At 43.4% G+C, this 12,788-nt stretch overlaps 1 protein-coding gene across 1 annotated transcript in view; it reads right to left on the bottom strand.

Annotated features, from left to right (window-relative positions):
• LOC135977523 (uncharacterized) overlaps positions 1-6,591 on the bottom strand; it is a 122,614-nt gene extending 116,023 nt beyond the window's left edge. Inside the window, exon 1 of the mRNA XM_065578794.1 lies at positions 6,454-6,591. The gene's annotated coding sequence lies outside the window, so the exon portion shown is untranslated. The remainder of the gene's footprint in view (positions 1-6,453) is intronic.
• Between the last annotated feature and the right edge of the window lie 6,197 nt (positions 6,592-12,788).

Below are 12,788 nucleotides of genomic sequence, written 5' to 3'. Positions count from 1 at the left end.
TGTGAGCCCTTCCAGGACATGTGGGAGGCAGCTGTCTTTTCCCTCTGTTGCTTTAAACGAACACCACTCCACTCAGCCTTCCTCTTCTGTGGCTCAGAGACCAAAAACAACAAGAATCAGAAGGGCTATTTTGACTCACAAAGGCTCTAATCTTGCAATAGCTCCATGCACCCAAGCAAAGCTCACTGCAGGATCAATGCCTAATGCAGCTATTTCTCCCTATCACATTTTTTAAAGTAGCTTTTTATAAGTCTTCAATTAAAACCAGCTTGGTGGGTTTTATATATATATATATATATATATATATATAAGAAATAAATATTTCAGTGAAGCACTTTAAAATCCCATTCTCTCAATCTCACCACCACTTCATATTGCTTCTCATTAGCCATATTTTCTTCCAGTGCATTCTCTCAGACATGCTGTTCTCCTGCTCGGATTGGTTCTTGTATCACAGGAATATGTCTTCACACAGTTGCATTATATACTAGGCTCACAGCTCCAGTTCTTCTGGCGAGTTTTCAAGAAACAAGCTGCACAAGCGCAGCTTCACTGTGCACATGCTATAGTCTGGGTTTTGTTCTGAGAAGTGCCATATAGCACTAAGTTTCCACTAAGTAACCTCCAGACATCTAGGAGATATAAGCACACCATGTCTCCTTAAAAAGAACAGGAGTACTTTTGGCACCTTAGAGACTAACAAATTTATTTGAGCATAATGGATGCATGAAGATGGCACAGTAGGAAGATATATATATGCACAGAGAACATGAAACAATGGGTGTTACCATACCAACTACAAGGAGAGTGATCAGTTAAGGTGAGCTTTTATCAGCAGGAGAGAAAAAGAACTGTTTGTAGTGGTAATGAAAATGGCCCATTTCCAGTAATTGACAAGGAGATATGAGGAACTGTAGGGGGAAAAATAAGCATGGGGAAATAGTTTTACTTTGTGTAATGGCCCATCCACTCCCAGTCTTTATTCAAGCCTAATTTAATGGTGTCCAATTTGCAAATTAATTCCAATTCAGCAGTCTCTCGTTGGAGTCTGTTTTTGAAGTTTTTTTGTTGTAATATTGCGACTTTTAGGTCTGTAATCGAGTGGCTAGGGAGATTGAAGTGTTCTCCAACTGGTTTTTTAATATTATAGTTCTTGACGTCTGATTTGTGTTCATTTAATCTTTTGCATAGAGACTGCCCGGTTTGGCCAAAGTACATGGCAGAGGAGCATTGCTGGTACATGATGGCATATATCATATTGGTAGATGTGCAGGTGAACAAGCCTCTGATAGTGTGGCTGATGTGATGACGTCCTATGATGGTGTCCCCTGAATAGATATGTGGACAGAGTTGGCAACGGGTTTTGTTGCAAGGATAGGTTCCTGGGTTAGTGTTTTTGTTCTGTGGTGTGTGGTTGCTAGTGAGTATTTGCTTCAGGTTTGGGAGCGGTCTGTAAGCAAGGACTGGCCTGTCTCCCATGATCTGTGAGAGTGATGGATCGTCCTTCAGGATAGGTTGTAGATCCTTGACGTTGCGCTGGAGAGGTTTTAGTTGGGGGCTGAAGGTGATGGCTAGTGGCATTCTGTTACTTTCTTTGTTGAGCCTGTCCTGAAGTAGGTGACTTCTGGGTACTGGCCTGTGGATGGCTCAGCACTGCCATGCAATCTTTCTTCCCACACCTCTCCCAACATGGCGGAGAATTCCAGGCCACCATTCGGCATATAACCATAGTCATAATTTCACCATGATAAGGAACACTTACACGGAAAGTGAAGTAACTGCCAAGGAGCAAAGTGCAACTCTTTAAAAAGCAAGACTTATTCTGCTTGTTACTATTGCCCTAAGAAAGAGACAGAAGCACTCCCCTCATACTGCCTCTCCCCACAGCCCTTAGCTAACTCTTCTTTTAGGAACAAAATGCAAAGTAAATCCTTGGACATTGATCCTTTCCTTATCTTCAGACACTAGAAGTGATGGGCAGGAAGTGTTCTGCACTGAAGGGGGTGGAAGGAGAAGCCTGCCTACTTATCTCCTTTCAGCAAGACATGCTATGAATAGGAGGACCTGGGGCCCTGTACAACTTAGGCCCTCCTACCTGTCACTCAGTACTGAAAAAGGTACCAGCAGGGGAGGAGATGCTGTTCTAAGGATGTAGATGGCTGTAATCTGTTGGAGCTATACAGGTAAGTGTTTTCCTGTTTGTGAGCATCTCTGGGCACTGAAAGAGAAGACTAACAGGTGCTTTAATTACTATGTACCGGGGTCTGTAGTTATGACCAACAGCCCTGTGTTTAAAAGGATATTACATCTCTGTTCTTTTATCCCACCTTCTCTGTGATCAGCAAGGCACCCTCCTGGTATGGAGGGTAACATGGCACAGGCTCTAACTAGGCTTACACTATAGTGTTTTATGATCTGCAATGACTGCTTCTTAGTTTCTTGACAGTGTTTAAGGTGCTGGTTTTACCTTAACTGCCTTCATGGGACCTGCCAACAAGACTACCTTTTCCCATGCGCCACGTTGCCACAGTTAAGTTCAGCAGCAGGCCCTTGAGCTTCATTGTAACTCGCTGAGGCCATGTCTACACAGGGACGCTCAGGAAAGTTAAGGCAAATCAACTAAAGGTGTTAAGTTAATACCCGTAAATTAAAGTGTGGTAACACACCCACGAAGCCACCCACCTCCCAGTAGATACTCTCCCTTAGTAGTAAAGGGTTCTTAGATCGCTGTAACTTAAAGTGGGATGTAGGAAAGCAAGGAGCCCCCGGTGTACACTGAGCTCAGCCTACAGAAGCTACGAAGTGTAGGCTCCCCTAGTATGGAACACTAAAACAAATCCTCCCGTAATTAAATGCCCCGTAATAGGGTGGTAATGGTGGGAGTGAATCGGTGACCTTGGGCTTTAAAAGAATAAGACTTTATTGCCTGAGCTCAAAGGCTATAGCAGACTTGTAAATCTCTGTATGTGAACTAGTTATTAGAGGGAAACAGGGATACATTGCATAAGCCTGGGTCACTCTCCCACTATCTCTGGCTAAAAATGGCTGTAATTCAAATTTTCTCTGCCCATTCATAGCCTCATCATTCAGACTATACAGTCAGATAATGCCAGAGAAAAGACTCTATTGTCACAAAAGTATGAAATGCATGCTAGAGTGGCATAATGTGCCTCTGTTCCTTCATTAACAAAGGATGAAATTCTAGCAAAAACAAGTCAACTAAAACATTTGAAATGGAAAGGTGCTCAGCAGCGTGGACCTCATAAAGGACAGAGCTTTACAACAAAAAATTTTGGGGCCTATTGTTCTGAGTCAGATGTCAGGGGCAGCCAAAGGGCTTGAAGCAGCAGAGTCGAGGCGTGATCTGGCACAATAGGAGCTAAGAGTTCTCTGAAATGCATTAGACTGTATTATGTGCACTTCTCAAGGTTATTGTTTATTCAGGCTGGGATCTAATAGGAAGCTGAGGCCAATGCAGAAAGCTTCAGACTGGAAATGTGTGTTAAAGTTTGCAGTAAGTGGGTCCAATCCTGCTCCCATTGAAATCAGGGGGAGTTTTGCTGCTGAACTCAATGTGAGCAGAATTAGGGCTAAGTGTGATAGGCCCATCAGGGATGAGGTACAATAACAACTCACTAAGAACACAGCCTTGAGGTCACAGATGGAAAGATCGGTCTCCACCAAGGCAGAATGACAGCAACCAAGGCTCTTAAAAGAAAAACATGCAGATTTGCTGTACATGGTGTTCTGCAATTTGCTAACTGGGAGTCCTTAGTTGCTCTGTTTCTAATGGGGAGCAGTGTCGGTTGTTCTAGTATCATAACACCACTTGTCGCCAATTCAGACCCGTGGCATTACCTGCGCCTAAAGTCAACTTTGTAGCTTTAAAGACAGAAGTACTGGGAAGGGAGACTGAATGTGGGTCAGAACCTGACCCTCTTTGCATTACTCTGGTGGGCAATGGAGGATGAGGATCTGGGTGACATAATGGCAGCATAGCCTGTCCCCCCCAACCCTGCATGGCTTTCCTAGGTAGGCGAGGGGTATGGCTGAAGTGCATTGTAGTCAGGCAACCCCCAGCTAGCCATAGTCTCTAGGGGAATCCATTCTAGCCAGCGTGAGAGCAGCCGTAGAACTCATCTTCCCACCCCTCCAGCTGAGACAGATCTGGGGGTCTAGCCCTCTGGTTGATCTGCTGAGATATAAACTCCCATTCAAAACAGTACAAACTTGTAAAGTGTTTTTTGCCAAGGACAGAATTTTTTCTTGTTATCACTTTTTAACAAGAGAATCATATAACTGGGAGCAGCTAGTCTGAGTAAGACGGAAGTCTGCTAGAATCCACAGCCCTTTATTTTTGGCAGTGTTTAACAGCCCATTTCATCCTTGCACTCCTTCTCAGATACAACCGAATAGGAAATGAGATTTTTGTAGGTCAGCCAAAATAATTTTTCATAAATTCACATGTAGAGCAAACCTGCAAAGTGCTATTTCGTCCAGGGCTTTCTTCCCTAGAGGCTGTTATGCAGCTCTGTGTGAGAGTCCCATATGCCCTTTAACAACAGATCAATGATCACACAGAATTGTACATGGCAGTAACAGGAAATCGGCTGTTTTCCCCTCAGAAGTTCCTTGTGCTACATCCAAACCATGTATTTTTCAGGACACATGGGCACTTTGCATTACATACTCTGAAAGAGATGACATTGCAGTGACTATTAAAGCAAATGCACATGTGTTCTAATGTGATACTAGCTCCAGGAGAAGTTACCATATTCTCATGACAGACTCTTGGCCAGCTCCTGATCTGGAATGCCAGGATAACTCTACTAGCTTTAGAGTAAATCTGGAACTATTACATTAATTTAACAAAGACCAGAATCAAAACCATTATATACGGCAACTAGACTGGAGATGGACTGGTTTAGAAAAATTTGGGCCCAAGGCAGAACGGGTAAGTTTGCTGTTAAGATTTCTTTTGGATCACCATCATATGGGATTTTCCATTTCAAGGTGCACTCATTTCAAAAGGCCTTTATAGAATGCTACTGCCAATGTTTTGAAAGATACTCACACAACAGTAATTATGACACAAGATGCACAGAGTGGCACTGGCCCAGTGGTTCTGTAATCATGCCACAAGGCTCCCCCTGAATGTCTGCAAGAGTATTTTTCAGATATTTCTTTTAAGGAAGCAAGCACTGCCACTGGCCTCACAAATCAAGTCTTTAGAGATTTTAAATAATGACACTAATAACTGAAGATTATCTCTGACCAAATCTTGCATGGTAGTCAACTCCTGAGGGGCACACCCAGTCCCATCCACTGTAGCCACAGAAGTTCCTTGTGCACTGGAACCAGAGCAGTTCCCCTATCTAAGGAAAACGCTGAATGTGGAAACTCTGCTTAGCATATGTGCACCCGTTGCAAGAGTTCTGCTCTGTATGAATCCGCTGAAAGGGGCCGGAAGTGACTGTGGTGTGGCTGGGCCAGGGTGGGGCCTTTGTACAGATCCTCATTCTTTCTATTCCCTGCACTGGGAGTCTGTATGTGTGTCCTATGGAGGCTACAGTATCTCACCGCTAGGGTAGAAGGATTCCTCCTCTTACCCTGTGCATCTGTCCATAGCCCTGCCTGACTATTCAGGTCTTGTAAGCATTGCTGTGACCCCAGCCAACTTCTCAGTTCCAGTTCATTAAAAGGCCTTCCTGATATTGGACTAGTCTGGATGCATTTCACTTTTGTCATCAACCAGATTAGACCCATACTAAAATCCTACCTAATTTGAACAGTGCCACAAATTGAATCTACCAGTCAGATGCACTGATGGTAACTTGCATTTGCACTGCATCTTTTACTCAGAAAAACTTTTGTTTCAAATTCAAAAGTGTTCTGTTTCTTGTTCTTCACTTTGTTTTTACCCTGTAATCCAGTGGGGAAAATGAGCGCCAGTAAACATGAGGGGAGACCCAATGCTTTTTTAAATGAAACATAAATATAAATTTAGTCAATGTCGTCATTCACCTAACATTTTGATAAGCATTTCATCCAGCTCTATCCAGAAGGCTCACAAAACTCCAAACAAACAAGAAACAATTCACAGGCTGATGTGCAACACTGCACAATATCTGATTAGAGGAAGGAAAGAGTAACTCATTCAAGTGAACTGGGGGGGGGACAAATTGTTGCCAGAGTTAGGGTTATGAACCATATTGTCTAGATAAAATAACACCCTGGCTGCTTTAAGGACCATGGGAGGGTTAAGATCTACCTCATTTTTATATCTCATCTGGAACAATTTCTCCAGCAACACATGCATGTTAACACCATGCTTGGACATTAGTTCAGTACAGACTCACTTGGGAAGACATCACCTACTGATTCACCAGGCACTTCCTGCAGTGCCTTCCATAATAAAAAAAGTGTGCACCAGAGTGCTGGTAAGATACTGACCTATATTTCCTGGTCGCAGCCTTTCCATGCGGGGCGGGGGGAGGAGGGATAAGCGAGAAAGAGAGAGTGAGACTGCTCGAGCCGCAGCCATGTGGGGAGGCAGCGGGGGCGACAGCTTGAGCCGCAGACTCTCTGTGCATGGGGGGCAGGAAGACAGGTTGAACTATAGCCTCTCCACACGGGGAGGTGACAGCTCGAGCCACGCAGCTTCCTGCAGCAGGGGGAGGTTCGCGGAGGTGGGTCTGACCCGCCCTGGAAGCAGCCCCTGCAGGGGAAGAGGAAGTCTTGTCCCTCCCCATCCTCTGCTGGGACTAGCAGCTGGAGTCCTGCACAGGGCCCCTGGCTGGGCACCAGATTTCACAGGGGAGATCAGATTTCATGCTCTGTGATGCATTTTTCCATGGCTGTGAATTTGGTAGGGCCCTAGTTATGTCTAATGAGTCTATTCATTACTCCATTACTGAGAACCAATAAAACTTATTAAGGATGCTTATTTCAGGTCTTCCCGGAACCTATGAGCCCCTCCCACACCAAAACTGCCTTTGGCTGAGAATGAATGAAGATTTATTTTGGCCCTTATTTCCCTCAAGGGTTTGTTCATCAACAATTTTCATGATTTGTTGGTCTCAGCTTTATCTATGGCTAATTAGTGTGATGATCACTCAACTGAAGCTGAATGCTGCTTAGTAATGGAACAGTGTGGTCAGGAAATCTGCAAGATATGCAGCATTTTCAGGCCCCAACTGCTAAGGAGAGAATAAACAATACTAACAGATGGACATGACCAGTACACAAAAGCAAATGCTTGCCCTTCCTCCACTGTAAGTGTGTCTAGCTCCTGAGCATCTAAGTAGATGTTCTCTATGTCAGAAACTCAGGTATCCAATGCAGAAGGCTGAGACAAAACACAAAACTACTACAGCATCATCTACACATAAAAATTTTGGCAGCACTGCTATGTCAGTTTGGTGTGTAACCATAAGCTATACCAGTAGAAGCACTCTTATACTGATGTAACTGCATTTACACTAGGAGGGTTTTGCCACTTTAAATACACCAGTATAATTAAACCAGCAAGCTTTGCAATGTAGATCTGATCTAAGAAATATTTTGTGCTTTTATCCAAATGTGTAAAGCATTTTACTTGTCATCTGCTTGCATTGTGGATACTGAAGGTGAACATTTTTGCTGGCGATTGGAAGAGACAATCTGAGATAGTTTGGTTAGATGAATATAACGGTAGAGCAAGCAGATGTGTACTGCTCTGTGTCCAACTGGAGGATGGTTAGAAGGAATTGTTCATGGTGACGAGTTGGCAAGGGGGGGAGGAGGAGTTTAAAATGATGGCCTTGGATGTTTTGCAATGATAATTGAGTCTCCATTTTCTCAGTAAGTGCAATAAATAAACTTAATTATAAATACAATAGCGATTCAAGTTGTGGAAGCATTTGCAGAGCGAGATTCTGTTTGCATTGCTTTGCAACACACCTAATATATGCAAAGTGTTATTTGAAAATTGTTAAAGAAACAATTGACAAGAATACAAAGGACATTTCATTATCTCTCTTCTTGAAATGATATTGGTACTTATGCTTGAATGATTCATCTTTCTTAGCCTCTGAATGGAAAGTGGCCCTTTTTTCAGCTGGCACAAGAATAAATTTGTACAATAACTGGAGGGCCCTGCCCCAGTTCCCTGAGCAGCATACTCATATTTCTCTGACTGCCTTCCCCTTCTCTCACTTCCTCCAAACTCAACCAGAGCCCTGAGGAGATCTCATTTTATTAGGTAACCTTGCCATTGCCTATGGGTACTATGACCCATTCCCTGCATGACCTTGGGAGACCTTACTAAATTACATTTAAGTATCTTTGAAGTCTATTGTATTAAATACCAAGTTTAGGTAGTACAGTGAACCGAGACTGTATATAACCACTCTTGGGGGAGATGTGATGTGAGGCCTGGGAGTTCAAAGAACTATATTGAAAGCATGCCAAATGGACTTGTGGGTCAATACATGTGAAGTGGGTTTCCTTGGGATTCCCTAGTAAGCATTTAAGCAATCTACCCAACTCGGGATATGCAAAAACCCAGCCTTTTGAAGCTACACCGTGAGGAGAGAGTCTGTCTGCTAATCACCTGTCCCTGAAGGCCAAGATCAGAGGCCAAAGCTGAAAGAAATGGCAGCACTGCCCAGCCTGGGTTCTGGTTCTGAGATAGTTATGAACTTATAACCACAGGGAAACCCCAGCTGTGGATGTTGAAGGACTGACAGCTACCAGAGCCCAAGAGGAGGGTTCAGGTGATGGCTGCTCAGCTTCTTAGCAAGCATGTAAGTTCTTTTATTCTTTTTAATGGTTTTCTCTGTAATGCTTTCAACTTAAGAATAAACATGCTTGCTTAGAAAGAGTTGGGTGGTAACTTGTAACTGCAGCCATTATGCTGTTCACAGCCTCTTGAAAGAAAGTATAGTGCAGATGCTGGCCTCTTAGGCCACCTGGCTGGCCAGGAATATCACAGGCAGGGAACTGTGCAGTCTGGAAAAACCCCGGTCAGGAGAGGGAGGGAAGTGGGTCTGTGCCCAAGAGAGTGATGGTTGAGGAGCCAAGAACTGGTGCCCTCAAGAGACCATGGAGGGGGAATACAGGCGCAGTTTCCCTGAACTGTGACAGGTGGACATACCCACACTAGCTCCAACAGACATAAATTACACCTCCAGCTCCAGTGTAGACATACCCCATAAGTCAGATAGTTGATGGCCCTGACTGACCTCATGTGTCCATATGTGTTATTCTTTGGCTAGAGAGGCCACTGCCAGACCATTCCCACCTATTCAAGAGCTGAGCATGCTCTCCCTCAAACTGATTTGAAACAGAATTTTTCTGTTGAAAAATAAAATTTCTGCAAAAAGGTTTGAACAAAAATGGTTCCCTTTGACTTCTTTTTTAAACCAGCCCTAATTAAAATGCTTACATAACCAAACTCATCCAACATGCATCTTTGCAATTTGTATTCCTATATATAGGAAGAATTTCTGTCTTAGATACTTAGAAATTCCCATCAGCATAGTATCTGAGCGCCTCACTATTGTTAGTATCTTTATCCTCACAACACACCCCTGCGAGGCACTATTATCCCTGTGACATTACACCCCACATGCTTCATAGAAATATTACGATATGAACAGGCATAACTAAGATCTGCTTTATGCAAGATGGGTCATGTGAGGTACCATTGAAAAGGTTATGATTTGTTGAATGATTTACTGAATGTAATTATGAATTACTGAATTTGTATGCATGTATCATTTCTGTATCTGAAGTTAGGAATAGTATCTATGTAACAATTACAACTGTGTGTGTATGTACTTGGGAAATGCCCATCAGACAGTAAGCAATCAGCCTTAATGGGCCATTAGGAAAAGACAATGAGTCTTAGAAGATGTGGATCCCCCATCTTCCCAGGAGGTCCTTCCTGTGGCCATTGCAAATAAACCTTGTTTCATGGTTGCTTTGACACTGCAAGGTCAGGTAATAAGGTCACAAAATACCACCTTGGACACCTCTGGTTCTTTTCCACCGGAAACAAAGGCTTCGCGCCTTATGTAAATTCTATTTAAAGCTGGAAAACAAGACAATTAGGACTCTTCTCCATTGTCCAAGAAGGGAGATTGCTAAAAAAACACCTGAAGGGAAAAGCAGGGGCTGAGTCCAGGCTGAGAACAAGGGTCTGGCCTGTAAAGAGACATAACTGGAACTCTGAGCTGCAGAAACTCTACAACTGGCCTAAAACAATATTTAGGGTGAGAAATTACTATGTGTAACCTGATTCTTTAGTGTATTAAGCTTAGTTTGCATGTTATGTTTTATTTGCTCAGTAATCTGCTTTGTTCTGTTTGCTATGCCTTATAATCACTTACAGTTTACCTTTAGTAGTTAATAAACTTTTTTCTTGTTTATAACAGAACCCAGTTTGTGCAATTCATATCTGGGGGCGGAGGGGCAAGAAGCTGTGCATATCTCTTTCCACATTGAGGGAAGGGGTGATTTTTATGAGCTTGCGCTGTGCAGATTTTTCTATACAGCACAAGACAATATTATTTTGGGTTTATGTGCCTGTGAGTGCTAGGTGAATCCCTGAGCGGATTCCTCCCATACAGAGCTGATCTCAGTGTCTGTGTATCCATTTGTGTGTGTGTGTGCACGCGCACTGGAGAAGGCTTGAGGGTCTGGCACAGCTAGGACAGGGTGAGGAAACCCAGGCTAGTAGAACAGGTAGAACCAGTGGGACCCCAGCACATCAGGTGGCATCCTGGGTTGGGGGTCCAACCCATCACTATCCCCTTTACAGATGGAGACCCAGACATTCAGGGTATGTCTACACTGAAAAGAAAACCCATGGCACCGAGTCTCAGCACCCAGGTTAATTGACTCAAGCTTGGGGGACTTGGGCTGCAGAACTAAATAGCAGCATAGACATTCTCATGCAGGCTGGGAGGGTCCTGGACCCCAGGCTCCAGCACAAGTGACAACATCTATACTGTTATTTTTAGCCCCACAAGCCCCTGTCAATTAACCTGAGACTCAATACCACAGATTTTTCTTTGCAGTGTAGACATATCCTCTGTGGTTGTCAAAGGTCACACAGGATGGCCGTGGTGGAGCAGGATTAGAACCCACATCTCCTGCAGCCTAGGCTAGTCCTCTAACCACTGGACCATCCATCATCTCCTAATACTGCCCTCCTTCTTCCCCCTACATTGCACAGGGGACAGTTACACATGTAGGTCTGAAAAAAACAGAATCCAAAGGCATACATATTCAGATGTAGACTAGAGTAGATGACTCTTGTGGTCCCTTCTAACCCAATGATTTTATAATTCAGGGATATTCTTAAGAATTTAGCTATGATGACTCTCACAGTTAAGTCTCCTTGCACTGCCCTGAAAACACAACCCTCTAGGTTCTAATCTTTAAACAGTATTCTGTCCACATGAGCCTGAGATTTTAGTTTAGATTAAGACTTGCTGTAGCCAAAACATATTTCTCCCCAGGTACAAGCCTGGTTCCAAAGGCAGGAATATAAACTCCAAAGAGACAGTTAATTTTATTTCCTCTACTTTATTAGCACTATCAAGGTCTATATTTTTGCTGCTTTGAGCCCCATATTATATATATAATGTTCTATTTTTATAGTGCTTTTCACAACGAATGTTGTCCCAAAGCACTTCATAACAAGCATTATTTATTAGAGACCAATATCTATTTTAAACAGATTAGTCTCACAATTTAGCCCTTTGCCTGAAGCTATTGTAATGGGACCCGAAAGAGCCATTACCGTCTTTCCGGCAGCGGGAGGGAATCATTGCAACTTGGGGGCTGGTTAGATCATGTTCTGGTGGTCAGCTAAAATGTCCTTTTTCAACCAACCAAATTGTTTTCCCAGTAGCACTACAGGAAAGCCAGATTTGTGATCAGGAGGAGGTGGTGGTAGCTCTCTGACTATGCAGTTAGAAAGGGAGGCCACATCAGTGCAGCCTGGGGAAAAAGCTTCACCCAGTAATTAAGAACCCAGGAAAAGCAGCCTGAAGAGGTGAACTGAAAATAAGTCTCTGGGAAATCCAGTTAAAAGCCAGATCTAGCCAGGGAGCAGATAGAAGTTTCAGGAAGTCCAGGGGTACACATCAAAGGAAGCCTCAGGTCAGGGATTGCTGCAGATGCTGCACAGGAATTGAAGCTTGCAGGAGACACACTAAATCAACAGCCGGCCTAGATCAGAGTAGGAAGGATGAGAATCAAGATGGAGAGAGAGACCTTCCCAGTGCAGAAGCCTCACAGACCAATGAAGCCCCTTTATGAGAAGAAGTGTTGTGAACAAAGGTTTCATAAATGAAATAGCAGAACTACTAACAGTGGTGTGTAACTTATCACTTAAATCAATTTCTGTACCAGATGACTGGCGGATAGCTAATGAAATGCCAATTTAAAAAAAAAAGAAGAAGAAGAGGGACAAGCGGCGATCCTGCCAATTACAGACCAGTAAGCCTAACTTCAGCACTAGGCAAATTGGTTGAGAACAGTAGTAAAAAACAGAATTAACAGACACAGAGATGAAAACGATATGTTGGGGAAGAGTCACCACAGTTTTTGGAAAGGGAAATCACGCCTCACCAATCTATTAGAATTCTTTGATGGTGTCAACAAGCATGTGGACAAGGGAGATCCACTTGATATAATATACTTGGACTTTCAAAAAGCTTTTGACAAAGTCTGTCACCAAAGGCTCCTAAGCAAAGTAAGCAGCCATGGGATAAGAGAGAAGGTTCTTTCATGGA

The sequence above is a fragment of the Chrysemys picta genome, unplaced genomic scaffold (genome assembly GCF_011386835.1).
Source record: "Chrysemys picta bellii isolate R12L10 unplaced genomic scaffold, ASM1138683v2 scaf2, whole genome shotgun sequence".
Classification (NCBI taxonomy): Eukaryota; Metazoa; Chordata; order Testudines; family Emydidae; genus Chrysemys; species Chrysemys picta.
The sequence above is the reverse complement of the archived record's forward strand: the minus strand, read 5'-3'. Positions and strand labels throughout refer to the sequence as shown.